An 18,290-nucleotide genomic window follows, 5' to 3' on the forward strand; every position below is an offset into this window, starting at 1 on the left:
AAGAAGTTTAACTAAACATGTTTTGCTGGTGTGAATGGGGTTCAAGTGAAAGTAGATTTAAGATGTCCTTATATAACCGCAACATCGTTGTAAGGCAAATCTGATGAGTTGACCAAACTTCATTCATTGAACCTATATGTAACCCATGGCTTTGATGTGTTTGTCTCCATTATCCGTTTGGTGCACAGCTGCGTTTCCACAGGTGTTATCGTTATCAACAACTCCTTCTGTACCAAACCCGAACCTGGAATCACAGGAATTACAGTTAGCTTCGTTATTTGTCAAAATGCCAACCCTGGCTAATGCGATTTTATCACCACATCTTGAGTTAAACCCTTCCTCGTTACATTTAAGCTGTAAAGAAGCATGATGACCAAGTAACTTCTTCCACGTGTCACGACCTAGTGATGTTCTGTGATGTTCCCCATCAGCGATTAGTGAGTACAAAGAGTCAGCTTTCTTGTTGATGACAGTGAACCGGAGTTGTTGGCCGAACATCATACCAAGACAGATCTTGGAGAAGGATGTGTTCCAGTAAGTGGGCAGCTTCGTTTTTTGTTGGTCAAACCCAGTTTCCCTGCACAAGGATTATATTCGTTTTTATCAGTCCAATAAGATTTGCGAAAGTGAAAGGTACAATACAATACAATACAAACTCTTACGTATATGTGCACGATCCTTCGCAGTAAAGCACTATTTAAGCAATAGTGAAAATCAGACCTGAAAAAAAATCAGGCCTGTACGGGATTCGAACCACTGACCTCTGCGATAGTAGTGCAGCGCTCTACCAATTGAGCTAACAAGCCAACTGGGAGCAGGCCATCAAATTAATTCGACATAAACCCGTAGATAATAAATCAAACAACAAATATATATGAAATACATATATATGAATTGCGGTTATGAAACGTATATGTGCACGATCCTTCGCAGTAAAGCACTATTTAAGCAATAGTGAAAATCAGACCTGAAAAAAAGTCAGGCCTGTACGGGATTCGAACCACTGACCTCTGCGATACTAGTGCAGTGCTCTACCAATTGAGCTAACAAGCCAACTGGGAGCAGGCCATTTTTTTCAGGTCTGATTTTCACTATTGCTTAAATAGCGCTTTCTACTGGGAGGATCGTGCACCATATGTATCTAATACCGCAGTTCAAAATATATGAACTTCATATATTTCATTGTATCTGATTTATCACTTTCACGGGTTTATTACGAATCAACTTAACGGCCTGCTCCCAGTTGGCTTGTTAGCTCAATTGGTAGAGCGCTGCACTAGTATCGCAGAGGTCAGTGGTTCGAATCCCGTACAGGCCTGATTTTTTCAGGTCTGATTTTCGCTATTGCTTAAATAGCGCTATCTACTGCGAGGATCGTGCACCATATGTACAAACTTTATTGACACTTCCTAAAGAGGGTTTTTCGGTGACAATGATCTAAAAATTACAAAATTACTGTACTAGAAAGTATAATAGAAAAATTAAGGAGGCTAAAATTTGATAAATGTTCGTCAAAGTTACAACTAAGAGCGATGAGAAAGGAAAGCGGCAAGTAATTTGGCTCTAAGCTTACGCTTTAAATCACGAGAAGAATTACAGAATTTGAGGGTATTATCTAAACTGTTCCATAGATTTACTGTACAATAAAAGAAAGTCCTTTGTCCAGATTTAGTTCTATATAGGGGTATATGCAGAAGTTGGGAGCTTCTGGTCGTGCGACCACTTATCTCACCACAGGTTAGAAACTTCGAGAAGAGATAAGTAGGAGCGGAGCTGGTCATACATTTAAAAGCTAGTACGGCGTCGCGGAGATATAGCTGAGATTTAATAGGTAGCCAGTGCACTTCTCTCAGAAGCGGAGTCACGTGGTCAAATTTTCTGAGACCACAGATGATCCGAGCTGCAAAATTCTGGACCGCTTGTAGTTTCAGAAGGTTAGTGTCTGCTGCATTGGACCAGACGGAGGAACAATGAAATAGCTTACTAAACACTAAAGTGTTAATTATTATCAATAAGGTGTCCTGTCAAAAAGGAATAAGAACTCATTCGTTCATGTTTTCTATACAGTTTAGCTCTTAACTCGGCTTCTAACCTTAAAAAAAAAGGAAGGATATATAAAAAGGTTGTAGAACCAGCGACAAAACATAATCTGAGAAATAAGCAAATTGATTTATTTGCTCAGCCTCGCCTAACTAGTATACAATCCGGATATTATGTTTACCAATTACAAAGTCCCAGTTCAGACCATATTTTTCAAAATGAAAATTGTAGCAAGCTTTTAACTCAAACTAGGCTTAGACTGTTTTGGTGATGTTTCATCATTGTACTCGCACAAATAATTGTTTGTGCTTAACTTTTAAACTCGTGCATCTCAAAGAATTATGCCATTTTATGTGCTCGATCCATTTGGGCTAAACAGTAAACAACTTTACGTTTCATTTACACTAGGTGTAAATAACCGTAAAGTCGACTCACAAACTATACGCAAGGTTTACGCTAGCTTTACGCTCCTTTCGCGTAAAGCTTCCTTTACTTACCCTTAAGTAGTAAAGTTAACGTAAAGCTTCGTAAAAAACTTTACATGACTTTAAATATCTTTACATGACTTCATTGCTGTAAGGAAACAAATATTGTATGAGTTAGCAGATAAAAACTGGCTGAAAAAAACCGATCGTCAAACTCACATTTACATGAAGATAAATTTCTCAGTTGCTCATGTGGAAAGTGTTTTTTCACTTAAAGTTTTAAAGTGAGTTTTTGCACGTGTTATCATCACCCATTTATTACCACTATGCTTAACAATGTTACCTTTTTCGCAATACTCTCTAGTGAAACCGCTCTCACAGATGCATTCAAATGTATTGTCTCTGTGGTTTGACTCACACGCGCCTCCATTGTGGCAAGGATATGATGAACAAGGTGACTGAAACGATATAAACAGAAATGATCGATATACAAAGTATTTCTAGGGCTTAAAGAAAAGATGAAATAGTGAAGCTGTGCCGGTGTGGGGTAGTAGAATTCTTCTTTGACGAAAATTCTTCCATCACCGAACTCATTCTACTAAATCAAATTAATAATATCTATGATGATAAAAATGAGAGAAATATGCAAGTAGAAAGAGTATGTCCACGAAGTAATATTTATAATATCATAGGTGACAAATTACTCCTTAATTTTGGCGCGAAACTTCAGCGTTAATTTTTAATTTCACATGTGAAATTACAAAATTGCCATGGTAACATCTCTTGTATCTCGATCAGAGCCAAGATAGCGTCGAGATTTAAGACGGTGACCCTTGAAGAAGTTACGAAATTAAGAGAAGCGGCCGAAAATTATTAACAGGCACGAAGAATTCAAAAGGTATTTTTTGTGAAGAAACTCAGAAAATTACGAACTTCAACAATAATGTATGCTTTAAACGAAAACTATATTCTACTTCATGTTCTCGGTTTTCGATAGAATAAACCAGTAAAAACAATTACGGTTATGAACGTAATTTGTCACCCACGATATTAAAAGGTAATCAAATGGTTTTCTCGTGAAATTAGGAAATAATTTCACTTACGTTTTGTCAAAATTCTGATAATTTCCCTCGCCTAAAGACTCGGGAAATTATCAGAATTTGGGCAAAACGCAAGTGAAATTATTTCACGTGAAATTATTTCCTAATTTCACTCGTCGCTATTTGATTACACATCATCAAAGTTATCAGAATTTTGACAAAACGCACGTGAAATTATTTCCTAATTTCACTCGTCGATATTTGATTACTCATACTCACGTCTAGATTAAAGTGGTGCGAACTCTGGTTCCTCCTGTATCCCTTTGGATTTCTGTATCCATCGGAAGACAAGAACTCACACCAAAATCTACCGTCTGCTCTTTCGGAGGTGGCCAGATTCACAGAAGAACCGAGAGAGGATTGTGGAGGCATCCAAAAGTGCAGTCGAACACATCGTGTACTGCGAGTGTTCGAATAGAAGGCGCATATAGATAATGGAACTTTTCTATGTGGAACACTTTCTTTTCAACCATTGGAGGAAGAGCTCGGAAGGTTTGTCCTTCAGGTGGTTTACATAATCCTGTTGTCAGTTAATGATTTAAAAGAAAAGAAAGCTCTGTTAACATCCCTGGTTACACTGTAAGGCCACAGGCTTATAATCATTTTTTTTCAAAGAGTAAACTTGTCAATCATGATAATTTTGTTTTTCTTATACTTAACCAAAAAGATCTGTTTTCTTGTGTATTTTCTTAATACAATACAATGATTTTACTTCTATGAATTCTCTTTGTTTGTATCGTTTTCCTTTCTCATTTCCTTTTGATCAAGTTTACAATGTAGTTAATTTGTAGAAATTGAAGTGATGGCACTTTATCCGTAACGTTGAGTAATGTAGTCCAGGGGTCTTGCGATATGTTTTCTTTTAAAACAATAAAATTGTTAATCATTAGTTCATTAGTTTCACTTTCATTTTTCATTTTGTTTTGTTTTGTTTTGTATTGTTTCTTACTTTTGGTTTATTACTTTTCATTTTCATTTCATAGTTATTCATTCTTTTGATGTATGTAGTGTTTATCGAAGCAATTTCGAGGTAAATTACTTTTGTGTCGTTGCAGTATCAATCAAATTAAGAAAGATAATAAAGGGGAAATAACAGAGAGTGAGAAACAACACATTTATAACGGACATTCCTCTTTTCAATGCAGTTTACGCCAGGAGCCTTTCTTCTCTGAGTTTCTGAAAATTTAACTTTAACTAGTAATGTAATTGTTTGATGCTGTTGTGTTTGCGCAAAAATGCTTAACAGCTGTTTCCATTCCTCAAGTTTTTATAAATAATAAAAAATCGCTAACTGAGACACTGAATTAACCATACGCTCTGAAACTGACACTGTAAAAAGTCATAGTGAAAAATGCATAGAGGAAGAAGGGTTTTATTTGACTTTTAAGCCCCCTCTAAAACTCTCTTTATCAAGAAATAATTTAATTTTTTTCTCTCGTAATTCTTTTCCAAAATAAAAAATTTTTATTTGGCAAACTGAGGATTTAACGCTTTAGTTCTCCCGCTGTAATCTACCTTTACTTAACGCGTTATGTGAAGGTGTATTCTGATCGTCCGGGTGAGTGTAGTCCTGAGAAGGACTGTTGTCGGTGGCAGTGACTGACGTTTCGACAACCTGTGCGGAAGTCATCATCAGAGTCAAGTGAGTGATTGTTGTCAGTAGAATGTTCTTATTCCAGTTCGTGTGAAATGATCGGTTGGTTTTGCCGTGATGTTATTGGCTGTTAGACTCAAGTGACGTAAGTCGTTCGTGATTGGTCTGTTTCGGTCTGTCGGTAAAGCTAGGTTGTTCTTTTTCGGTCGTTTGTGATGTTTATGTCGTGAATGAGTCGTTTGTATGGGGCAGGTAGTTGTTGACATCTGTTTAGGGGAGTCTGTTCTAAGTTAGTAAACCAGCTTTCCAGAGTCAGTCGTTGAAAATAGTCAGTGCTGTAGGTTAGGCATTGCGCAGAGTCCCAGTCAATGTTGTGGTTGGTAAGTCGATGGTGTTCAGCAATGTGATTGCTGACATCACCTTTCCTCGTCGCCCGTCTGTGTTCAGTCAGTCTTGTTGTGAGGTTTCTGCCAGTCTCACCGATGTAGGAGGCTTGGCAGTCGGAACAATTGATCTTATAAATCGTTCCCTGTCTGTTCCTCGGTTCGTCTTTGTCTTTAACGTTGGTTAGTAACTGACGTAGTGTGGTGATGGGTTTGTGGGCGACGCGGATATTGAAGGGTAGTAAGATGCGCGAGATGTTTTTAGACATACCTTTTATGTACGGTATGGTTGCTGTAGTCGTAGGGGTTGCGGTGTCGTTTGTTTCGGTAGTGGTAGTGGGTCGGTGAGTGTTTCGTCGGATGAAGTCGTTGTTGTAGTTGTTCTTCGTAAAAACACGGTGAAGGTATTTGTTCTCGTCGGATAAGCTGTCTGTCGAGTCACATACTAGTTGTGCGCGTCGTGTTAGAGTTCTGATAGTTGTGGCTTTGTGTGATGTAGGGTTGTAGGATGACTCACGGCAAAACCAACCGATCATTTCACACGAACTGGAATAAGAACATTCTACTGACAACAATCACTCACTTGACTCTGATGATGACTTCCGCACAGGTTGTCGAAACGTCAGTCACTGCCACCGACAACAGTCCTTCTCAGGACTACACTCACCCGGACGATCAGAATACACCTTCACATGTTACCCCCGGGTTCAAACCATTTACTGCATTAACGCGTTATGTATTCTTCTTTTGTTATGCTTGGTTTTATTGAAGTCAGTTGTTACGAAACGGAAATTTGATTTCCTTAAAGTGCACCTATACCCAAAAATTTTTTTTCGCTTAACGAAATAAGCTTATTTTTTGGAGTATTTCTCTGCAAAAATTTCTTAATTTGCTCAAATCTTTAATTTTCTGTGCCCAGTCAAAATACGGAAAATCGGCCGCCATCTTGCCCCACGACCGAGTTTAAAGAGGAATGGCTCTAGCGGGTAATGTGACGTCAAATCGAGAACATGAAAGTCTGCATTTCACACATTTTCACATGTCTGGGAAGGTTGTAGTCGATGTTGTCCGAAAATATGCCGACTAAGTGTGTTGTAGAAGGATGTAGCAACGCGCGAAATTTGCAAGAGGGTATCGCGCTTCGTACATTCCTCATACAACACACCTAGTCGGAATATTTCGGACAATATCGACGACAACCTTCCCAAACAAGTGAAAATGTGTGAAATACAGACTTTCGTGTTCTCGATTTGACGTCACATTACCCGCTAGACCCATTCCTCTTTAAACTCGGTCGTGGGGCAAGATGGCGGCCGATTTTCCGTATTTTGACTGGGCACAGAAAATTAAAGATTTGAGCAAATTAAGAAATTTTTGCAGAGAAGTACTCCAAAAAATAAGCTTATTTCGTTAAGCGGAAAAAAATTTTTGGGTATAGGTGCACTTTAAACTTGAGGCGAATTTTCTAAATTTAGTAATTGCCAAAGTTTTACTCGACAAATTTCATTTTGGATTGTCGAAAAACGTAGTTGAACAAAGTTAACTCAAGATATTTAATAGTTACAATGCTTAATGTTTTGACAAGCAGCCGCAGTAAAGCGAAGCAAACATCTCTTCTGTAGCATCCATATTCTGTTTTACTACTGAGGCAAAGATTACACTTTTCTAGACACGAAATGATTTGCAAATACGCGTGCTAACTTCTTTTTTCTGCTTTTTTTACACTTCGGAAAGAGTCTCGCTAGTGCTGTATTGCATGTTCGACGGTCGAGATGAAATATAGAAACCAAAAAGAATTCAAATTATAGCTCACCTTTCGCACAAATTATCAAAGGCAAAAAGAGCAAAAAAGATAGAGCAAAAGTGTTAAAATCCAACGCAACCATGAGTAGTATGGACCATGGCAGAAAGAAGACGTCTCAAGGAACACCTTTTCAGAAAGTCCAGAAGGTACGTTAGGTTTAGAAAAGTGATATCTCCTGCGTATCGACACTTTGCTCACCTGTCCAGCAAATGTTCGCGTTTATAAGAGGCTAGCCGCATGCGTATACAAGCATACTGACAAACCAATCAAACCTAACTGATCCACGTTCTGGGACGCGAAAATCGACATTCATTAGTCCAACAGGATATTTCAGTTATCGCCACAAGGAGGTTGATGGAAAGTTATTGTGGTGGCACGAAGAGGTATTTGAAGTAGATATTTTCGGTAATTAATGGTGAGGAATAACTTACTGAATTTCTCCTTCTGCAGCTTCTATTTTTCCAAGTTTTATGATGAGTTTCAAAGTTAACTAAAAAAGAAATGGCCAAAAATATCGTCACCTATTGAAAACAAACACAGGAAGTAAAAAAACACCTTTAAGAGAAATGGAGTCATTGAGGTTCAGACCAAAAACATGTGAACGACAAAAAGCGCGGAATTACCAGTGGAACAACCTACGTCATTTATTGATAACAGATCAAAGAGTTGAGAGTTTCATAAAAACCTGTTGCGCTACGTCGGCGGAGGAGCATGACGAGATAATTAGCGTTATCAACGGAGTTGATAATGCAGAGTGGCCACCGCAAAGAATTTCTTAATCTGACATTTCGTGAGAGCGAACGAAGGAATTGTGGGTTGTGTCTGTTTAATTACAGAAAATGGAGCTACTGTACATGATAAAAAGGGAAACAAGAATAAATTACTTGAATGAAAAGCGTTCACTGATATTGTGGGAATTAAGAGTGCCGATTTGAAAGATAGATTTTTTTTCTAGAGTTTTGCGGCTTTCCGCACTGCCTAGTTATAGAAAATTGGCCACCCATTGTGTCGATTAGGTTAGGCATGAGATTTGGAATTTTAAAGATTCGCAGAGCGAGACAATGAAAAACTAAAGAAGTATAGAAGTTGTTTCATTCAATAAATATTCAAAAACGTTCTTAAAAAAGACGCGATATAGCTATGGTCACATAGACAAGGATATGTTTCAGAAATTTGACATGTCTTATTAGAAGGAGACTAACCATCTCCTATAGTCATTTGATTAAGAGAAAGGGAGGGAAAGTTACGACACGATAACAGATTCGTCGGTGCTCGGAAAGGAGGTGGATTGGAGTTAAACTAAGTCAAAGTCAAATCAAGAGGCTTAAGGTGGCTCGTACCAGTTTCCTCGCGCGGAGAAAAGATCACTCTTGCGTGACGCGCGCGAGAGAAACGTGCGAAAGAAGCGCGAGATCAAAAGATGAAAATTCAAAACAAAGATGGCGGCGCGTGGAAATTTTTCTACTTTTGTGAGAAGTTTACCTAAGAGCTTGTATTTGATGTGTTGAGCGGCTACTTTGAATGCAGGAGATAGAAACTAAGATAAAGAAGACGATTTTTGGAGAAGTAAAGGTTGCTTCACTACACATTGCAAAGAAATATTCAACCGATGTGAAATCTTGCGACGGCGAAAAAAGCAGAACTCAAGTAAGGGATAATCTATCTTAACATAGTTAGTAGAGGGTACTGGTTAGGAAACTCGGCAAAATTCAAAGGGCCGGCCTATTGTCTGTCCCCTGAGCTTCGCTTGAACGTCACGTGACCAATGACCCTGCACATTGTGACACAATGTCCCCTCTACTAACTATGACCTGAAGAGGAAGAAGACTTTGAAACTTAAAGGAAAATAATATGATATAGCCAGAAGTCGTGTGTAGGATTTTTAAGATGAGCCCGGGAGGCTATCTTTGACAGCTGTTTAATGATTTTCTTAATTAGCAGTAAACGTCTGTAAACATCAGATCGTAGGCGCGCGCGCGAGCACACGCAATTGTCAGCGGTAGCTATAACAGATCATGAGCAAACGTCGATCTTATAGAATCCAGATTTTTAAATGCGCGAGAACGCGCGTGGAAATTGCTAAACTCACGAAAGCTTTTGCATGAAAACAAGTCCGGTGACCCCTTCTTTTTATTGTTCCAATATGATAATAACGTCGAAAGGAATCATCAGAAATAAAACTAGAAAATTCTACAGAAGGAAATTTGCGATGTCTGAAAATTGCCTTTTTTCTAGATTTTCTGAAATTCCGCTCCGTAGAATTTTTTAAAAATCTTTGTGCAGTTTCCTTTTCAAGTGCCAAAAGCAATCACTGAAAAAAATCATGGGGTCACCGGGTTAATTTTCGAATTATTTAAGCCACAAGCTAAAAAATGCGTCTGAATAAGCCTATGAAAGCGTTGCCATGGAAACTGCTAGTGACGAAATGACAGCTTTTTTTGGATAACCAATGATTATATAATTCAACCCCGTAAAAGTGTTCAACTGGCTTTGGTCAGTCTTTCTGTTTTATTCTTTCAAAGTTACAAATCATCAAAAAGACGAAAACCGGTACGAGTCACGTTAAGAGGAAAACGGGAGTCAAATTAAGGCCTCTTGAAAAGACACTGACACCCCGGAACTTGTTTCAGGTCTCTCCCACACCCCTAAACCAACACCCTCTGTACCGTTTCTATGTCACAGAAAGTTGTCGAGAAGAAATTCTCTCTCTCAATGTCACAATCAAAGTGAACACGACCATCTTTACTTTTGAAATTCTCGTCAATTAAATTTTAAAAACGAAGGATTCCCCGCACAACAAGAAAAGGCACTATTGTTTCTGAACAATTCCAAATGCAGTAGACTAAAACGAGTCTTCCACTTTCTTAGGTCGATGGAGTCCTCTGTAAGGATCGAAGACCTCGTTGAAGTTATACTCGGCTTTTTCTGATTTCTTTTTGACAACCTTCTTTCTGGCTTCGTCACTTGGTGAGGCCACAATCATGGGTCTATTTCCACACTCAGGTCTGAACTCCACCACATTAGGGCCCGTGCGGTCTGCAAGTTGCTGATGCGTTTCCTGCAATGATACCGTAAAGATTCCGTCTTGCCTTGAGTACGTTCACGTAAAGATTAGAGATAACGTCAAAATCAGATAATAAGAAAATAAAACACGTAATTTTTTAAGTATAGATTTTCTTAAGAAATTTGAAAAAAAATCAAACTTTGCCATGGTTTAGTTACTAAGGTTAAAACAAAGATTCGCCATCACAATTTATATTTTTTTCAGTCAATTTCAAAACACCTTAATCGGTTTCTTTCTACTTGTTACTAAACAGTAAAAAAATGAGCATGTTTGCGTCTACTTTCCCAGTTATCAGTGATGAACAGTACCTAATATTATGATAACTCGCCCAAACAGCAGCAAATGTATCCCTCGAATGATTGAGTAAACCATTTAAAAGTCTATTTATTTTTTCAGGGAAGAAAACTTGTCAGCAGTATTTATGATTTCAATACAATTGTGCCACACAAAAAGGTAATGGTAACGTCTGTTTACGAGCTTAGTGGCCCATTAGGCCGGTGCTTAACTCCGGTTTCTGTAGCATGAAGCGACTAGGAGTATTTCTACTTCCCCCTGGATGGGATGCCAGTCCATCACAGGGTTACCCCCCAGCATTAAATTTCCGGTACCCATTTGAACACCTGAAGAGTGAAGAGAGGTGAAGAGAGGCACTGTGAGAGTAAAGTGTCTTACCTAAGAACATAACACAATGTCCCGGCTGGGGCTCGAACCGGGACCACTCGCACCAACCATGAGGCCACCGCGCCTCCACACAAAGAGGCCATGGAAATTTCCATGTAATACTCATTCACGTATACTTAACAGTATCAATCATTGTTAAACAAAATTGAACGGCTCATGGAAATTTCCATATAATACTCATTTATGCGTAAAAAAAGTATTTCAAACACTGTTGGCCAATACGGGTCCATGGAATTTTCCATATACATGTAATACTTACTCGCGTACACAAAACAGTATCAAACATTCTTAATCAAAACATGTACATGTGATACTCATTTAAGCTAGAAAAAAAAAAAAACAGTTTCAAATGTTCTTGGCCAAAAGGGGTACATAGAAATTTCCACGTAATACTCACCCACACACACTGAACAGTATCCATCATTGCTAAACAAAATTGAACGGGTACATGGAAATTTCAATGTAATACCCATTTACGCGTAAAAAAGTAATTTCAAATACTTTTGACCAATACGGGTCCATGGAATTTTCCATATACAGGTTCATAGAAAGACAGGAAGTATTCTGCAAGCGTTTCAAGGTATACTCAGTCTCGCCGTAAACCGAGAATATTTCAACCTTCGGTACATTCAAATAATGAAATACTTCAGCAGAAAACAGACCACTTCTTATTTCCGGGGCCTGGTGCGTCCGAGTGTTGGTTCCTGGTGGTCGAGTAAACAATGCATCTTTCAATAGTGAATTTTAAGCAATACATAAATAGACGCTCTTCTGCAGAGTTATCTTTTTTTTCTTTACATTTACAATTCATTGAGTGTAACGATGTTTTGATTAATATCTCTACCCTTTAAATGCTGAGGATCGATAACATGATTTATCATATGCATATAAATGGTTTAATGCTAACCTTGTGGTGTTGCATCGGTAAAGGCTATTACAAGATCATATGGTTTTATCAACTCATTTGTTAATGTAAAATTGACTACCCTAAAGCTGACGTTTCGAGCGTTCGACCTTTGCATAATTGTTTTCATATCTCCGCAGTATCTGCTGGTATTGCTTCCCAAATAAATGCCTTTCTTTTGGGCAGAGAACAGGGAAGATCATTTTTCCGTTCAATAGTCGGGAAGCCACATTTATTTTAATTAGACTTTGCAGACTATTAGGAAACATTACCTATTAACCACATTTAGAAGTCTGCTTTCAACATGCTTCGTACCTCATCTCAACTATGATAAAAAAGCATACACAACCCACAATTCCTCTATTCGCTCCGACGAAGGGCTAACGCTCGAAACGTCAGCTTTTGTAATCATTAAGGTGGCCAATTTACCATTTCAACTTTGTTGATATATCCAAATTATGATAAAAAACATTCTTAACTTTCTCTTAGGAAGTGTGATAATAATATTTGTAATAATTTCGCCTCCTCTTTGATGCGAACTGTGTATATTTTTATTGTTTAGAGGGTTATGGTGCTGATATTAAATATGTAATGGAATTTTAAGGGCTATGTCCCCTGAGTTGTCTTATTACCCTTAACGGTTCCTCTAATGATTCTCCTGGCCTGGATAAATTGCTTTACGTCATGTAACCTAAAACGCACAGTTATCGAACTTTCCATTAAGGTCTGACAAAACAGAGGTTCACTATCTATAGGAAATTATTTTCCCTATAACCAATATCCACCAGTCTTGGCTGCCTCCCATCATAGTTAGTAGAGGGGACTGGTTAGGAAACGCGGCAAACTTCAAAGGGCCGGCCTATTGTCTGTCCCTGAGCTTCGCTTGAACGTCACGTGACCAATGACTCTGCACAGAACCAAAACAACATGGAGGACATGAACGACTTATTTTTCTTCGGCGACGATATTGATGTCATATTGGAAACTTTGGAAAACGAGGAAGAATAGAAGAGCACTTTGTCGAAGCAGCTGACTCTGTAAGCCTTTTAGAAGCCTTTAAAACGTTTTTTTCGCCCAAAAACTTCGCAGTTATTGATGCCCTTAGCAACGGCATCGGTCGTAGTACAACAACATATTTTTTACTGAAAGTCTTTCGATTTTTAGGTTCAATACAAAGAGGGAATTTTTTGCGAGTTGTGCCAAAAGAAATGCAAGACTAAGGCTGGATTAAAAAGACATAAGACAATAAACCATAAGGAGGAACAAGCGCGGGGAAATCAACCGACTCAAGAAGCCAAATTCACTGCTGAAGACTTCGAAGCGTTATCGATGAAAGCACGAGATAAAATAATTGAAAGAAAAATCTACCCTCAAAGCGTAAAAGAAGAGCTACGAAGATGTACGATTGCCTGGGATGAAGAAAATATGGACTTCTCAGAGGTAGAATTCATGTATATGCGTTTGGTTAAAACAAAGATTTTTGTGGGGTTGTCAAGTAATGCGGCAACATTGCTTAGTACCAAAGTGGCTGATTGTTTGATAGCTCACGGCAAACAGAAAGATGAATCACCAAATCCCAATATCCCTACTAAACTGTGTGATAGAGAAATGGCAGGGTTACAATATATTGAAGGATATGTACTGCACAAGCTTTATAGCAAGGTGAACAATGTATATAATCCCACAGCACATACTGAACAAACAACTTCAATACTGAAAGCTGGCAAAGCAGAAGATTTGCATGTTGCAGGGAGTCAAAAACTAATTTCATCTTTAAACCGAGGTGGAATTTAGGTTATTTCTAAACAAGCTCAAACAATTTTTAAGAGAATAGAACATAATTTTAGGATTCTGACCCCAGGAAGTCTCCAGCTGAAGACTGACAATGCTAAGATAGAATCCAAATTAGCTTGTGATGTTCAACTGGTCTCAGCATATAACGCCATGTTGTTGGACTCAGACATAGTGGTAGATAACAGCATTGCAAAAGATATTTTGGACAGCATTATTCATTTATATGTTACTGTACGGTGTTTTTCACTGGCCAAAGATGTTATACAGAAACACAAAATTCAATGTAAACAGATGAAGACAAAAACACTACGAAAGGAAATTTGTAGAGCCAGCAAAGAACAAGAAAGGTAGATATAGTTAGAATTAACAGCCTGCAACAATTTGTCAATAAGTAATTTATTACAAAAGATTAATTTGGTAGCTCATAGTTATTACTAACTATGCTCACATTCCCTGCTTTATCTAGCCAAGCAGAGCGCTAGGATCTGCCATTTGTTAATGGGATTTAATTTTTTCGGCAGAGTTTCTGCATAAAAAAATCTTCAACCTCATTTGAAAAGAAGGGTTTCGTAAAACAACGCCATTTAAAAGGGGTGATCTCATCCGCATGAACCAGTTAAGAACATTCTTCCCGCTCGTAAACGTTTTCTCCAATATTTATTCTTTTCTAGCTGTATTGTTCATTGAAAATACGAAATGTCGTTTTTTCAGTCATTTTCATCTTTTTAAAGACAATTTTAAGTTTCAAATCTGGGTGTATAAATAGATTTGTTTAAGCTGGTAATTAAAACTGAGGGGATTGAACTGTATGTAGAAACGACTGGCTAACCCGAAGAAAGGAATTGGTAAACCATATTTCCATGGGTGAAAACAAAATTGATTGAATTTACCTTGTGATGTCAGAAACGCGATTGCCATACAGCATGACAGAAACACGCAGATACGAACGGAACACATGGCACAAACGTTTTCCGAGACTCTTTTAAGTTATTCTCAGCTTTACAAGTAATTCAGGTCTAGTAATGTCTTGTTTGTCACCGATACTCAATTGCTTCTCTGCCAATAAAAGCTATGAAACCTGATTGTCAACAACTTTGATTGTTGTCTCAATACAACCTGCTCCCAGTTGGCTTATTAGCTCAATTGGTAGAGGGCTGCACTAGTATCGCAGAGGTCAGTGGTTCGAATCCCTTACAGGCCTGAATTTTTTCAGGTCTGATTTTCACTATCTCTTAAATAGTGCTCTTTGCTGCGAGGATCGTGCACAAATACATATCCTTCTCTCTTTTTTTTTATTTGTTTTCCGTTTTCTTTTACTTTTTTATCTCTCTCTCCCTCTCTCTCTCCCTCTCTCTCTCTGCCTCCCTTTCTCTTTTCTCGATCCCTATTTCGGTTACAACATTTCGATTATTAAACTATTCAGAGGATGTATTCATGAATATATCGTATTTCTTCAGTTTTTTCTTGGCCCTATCCACAGACAATAAACTGTGTAAACAAATTATGTTATGTCCGTGCTTAATTAAGAGCATGCCGTATCATAACATGCCGTCAGATCAAGTTAGCAAATATAATGGTTTTATTCTTCCTGCTAATTCTACTAATGGATGGTTTTTTTTTTTTTTGGCAGTTTTTCTCAAGCGTTTTTCCCGATTATTCTTCTTCTTCTGTACAAGAGTTTTTTAGGATTCTCCGATTTCCTTAGCTGTTTTGCGGAATGATTTTTTAATAAACGTTCTCGAATAAGATTGTCGCTTTAATCAAAATGATAATTTTATCCACGCGAAGTGCTCGAAAATTATCTGCCACAGACATTCGTAGAAAATCGTTATAATTTTTTCGAAGGAAATTTTAGATAGGGTATCACTTATAAAGCTATTTTGAATGAAGCTATTTTCGAATAAGATGCAGCTGCTCTGAAATAATAAGCAAACAGCAAGTTGCGCATAATGATGGAAGTGGCGTCACTCGCCCTCATTACCCTCTGCTTCTTCTAAGAGAGCACAAGGCTCAGAATAAATAGTATTGCAAAATGATTACCCCCACTAACTCAGCGTCTTATTTCGTTCAAAGCACCAATATACATTATTACTTTATTGTTAACCTAGAGGGTAAATATCTTTGTCTTTGATGTAAATGTTTTTTTCATATTGCTGTTACATTTTATTCAAGTGGCAGCAAGTAATTAGTTTTCATCCTTTCCATAATACCAGCTAATTGCAGTTGTCTCGGCATAAGATATCGATATCATTGTCATAGTTGTCACGCGCCTTCAGAGCTAGTTGACCAAGGGTGTGACGTTATACCTACAAGGTACCTGTAAGAAATTTGCAAAGGTAATAACAGCAATGATTCAAAAATTATTTGTCGGATATTCCAAAGACTCATTGAGAGCCAACATTAGTTCAGGTTTTCATCTTCCATTGATAAAGGTTCAGTAGATATATTCCTGGCTTCTGAGCTAAAAACTTAGTTTGTCCCTTGGAAATTGCTATGAAACCTAAGAAATTGATGAGTTCATTACAAATTGATCTCAAGCACCGTTACTTGCCAGCCGAGATGGGAGGCAGGGGTGGGGGTTTGACGGAAACAAGAGTGGGTAGAAATGACTGTGGGACCCTCTAATCCTAACATGGCGAAAACCAAAATCTTTTCATTGAGCAAACATGGTTGAGAAAAAAACGATATGAATCATAGCATAACGTCGTAATGTATACATAAATTTTGAGATAATTTCAGGGAAAAAATATTGTTGTCTGAACTTAACATGAAATCACGCGGTTCTAAGTTCACTCCATGCCGGTCGGGTAAGACATTTTGCTTAGAAGACCAAGACCACAAGACCCATTTCCTGTTCGCAATTCGCATCTGTTAAGAAAGAAGATTGTACGAAAGCGTCCCTCCTCCTTCTGAAAGTCAAATTTGCATCTAATATAGCATCCGGGGCCAATGGTTATCAAGGTTGAGGTTCATGCCCAAAGAGGTACACATTATACGGAAAAGCGTGTATACATTTCAAAGCCGAAAGTCAAATAGTTGAAATGCAATCGGCTTCTGCATGGCTTTGGGGCTGAGGGTGATAGCACGCTCAGAAGGCTTCCACTTGTAATCATGCAAATTGCAATTTCCTTAATTGGGATTGGTTCAAAAATTCCTATTTGCTATTAACTCACTTGCCAATTTGTTATAGGACAGGTTGTTATCGGACCGTTCAATAAGCCGAACAAATTAAAAGCTGTAATTTAAACAACTAGTAACACCCCTTCTTTAAATGCAATTTGGCTCTTTTTTCCAAACCTTGGCTATTTTTCTTTTCTTGGAAATTGTAATTTTTATGATGAATTGATAATAAGATTTGTGGTAAACAAATCAGACTCCCCCGGTACGGAACTCTGATTTTGTTGTCACTGTAATTATTACGGACGGAATCGGACTTTACTCAGTCCTATTATTATTGAAAAACAAAATAATTAGTTTCTTATCGAAAAATATGAGGGGTGCATCAACGTCAATTCATCTACGTTTCTGTTTGCAGACCTCATCTGCTATTCTGAAGATGTGGCCTGCGCTGTTAAAAACCTTAAAAACAAAGAGTTAATCGAGAAACTACGAAGAAAATCATGAATTAAGAATGGGAGGGGGAATTAAAAAGCGAATATACTTTCTTTATCATATTGAAGTAGCTCCGACGAAGGGCTAACGCTGGAAACGTCAGCTTTTGTACTCGTTACGGTGGCCAATTTACCAATTCAACTTTGTTGATATATCCAAATTATTTATGTTGTAGTTGCTGTTGTCGGGAGTGATAGACTGTTTATTTAGCCATACCTAAATGGGCAGCTGCTGTGGAAGATTGTAATTCCAAGAAGCTTTGGAGAAATCTGTGAGATGGTGTCAGATTCCTGCCATTTCATGTTTATTCGAATATTTTCACATAATTAGCCTCGCTTTGAGTTTTGATTCCGAATTAAGGTGGCTCGTACCAGTTTTCATCTTTTTGATGGTTTGTAACTTTGAAAGAATACAACAGAAAGACTGACCAAGGCCAGTTGAACACTTTTACGGGGTTGAATTACATAATCATTGGTTATCCAAAAATAAGTGTCATTTTGCCACTAGCAGTTTCCATGGAAATGCTTTCATAGGCTCATTCAAACGCATTTTTTAGCTTGTGGCTTAAATAATTCGAAAACTAACCCGGTGACCCCCTGATTTTTTTTCAGTGATTGCTTTTGGCACTTGAGAAGGAAAATGCACAAAGATTTTTAAAAAATTCTACCAAGCGGAATTTCAGAAAATCTACAAAAAGGGCAATTTTCACATATCACAAATTTCCTTCCGTAGAATTTTCTAGTCTTTTTTCTGATGATTCCTTTCGACGTTATTATCATATTGGAACAATAAAGAGAAGGGGTCACCGGACTTGTTTTCATGCAATAGCTTTCGCGAGTTTAGCAATCTCCACGCGCGTTCTCGCGCATTTAAAAATCTGGATTCTAAA

General features: G+C 37.9%; 1 non-coding gene and 1 pseudogene across 1 annotated transcript; both read right to left on the bottom strand.

Annotated features, from left to right (window-relative positions):
* Nucleotides 1-123: 123 nt before the first annotated feature.
* On the bottom strand, nt 124-7,428 carry LOC148728762 (uncharacterized; annotated as a pseudogene).
* Nucleotides 734-806, bottom strand: Trnas-acu (transfer RNA serine (anticodon ACU)). Its single transcript has one exon. It is a non-coding gene; the product is annotated as a tRNA-Ser (tRNA).
* Nucleotides 7,429-18,290: the final 10,862 nt, after the last annotated feature.

The sequence above is a fragment of the Stylophora pistillata genome, chromosome 6 (genome assembly GCF_964205215.1).
Source record: "Stylophora pistillata chromosome 6, jaStyPist1.2, whole genome shotgun sequence".
Taxonomy (NCBI): domain Eukaryota; kingdom Metazoa; phylum Cnidaria; class Anthozoa; order Scleractinia; family Pocilloporidae; genus Stylophora; species Stylophora pistillata.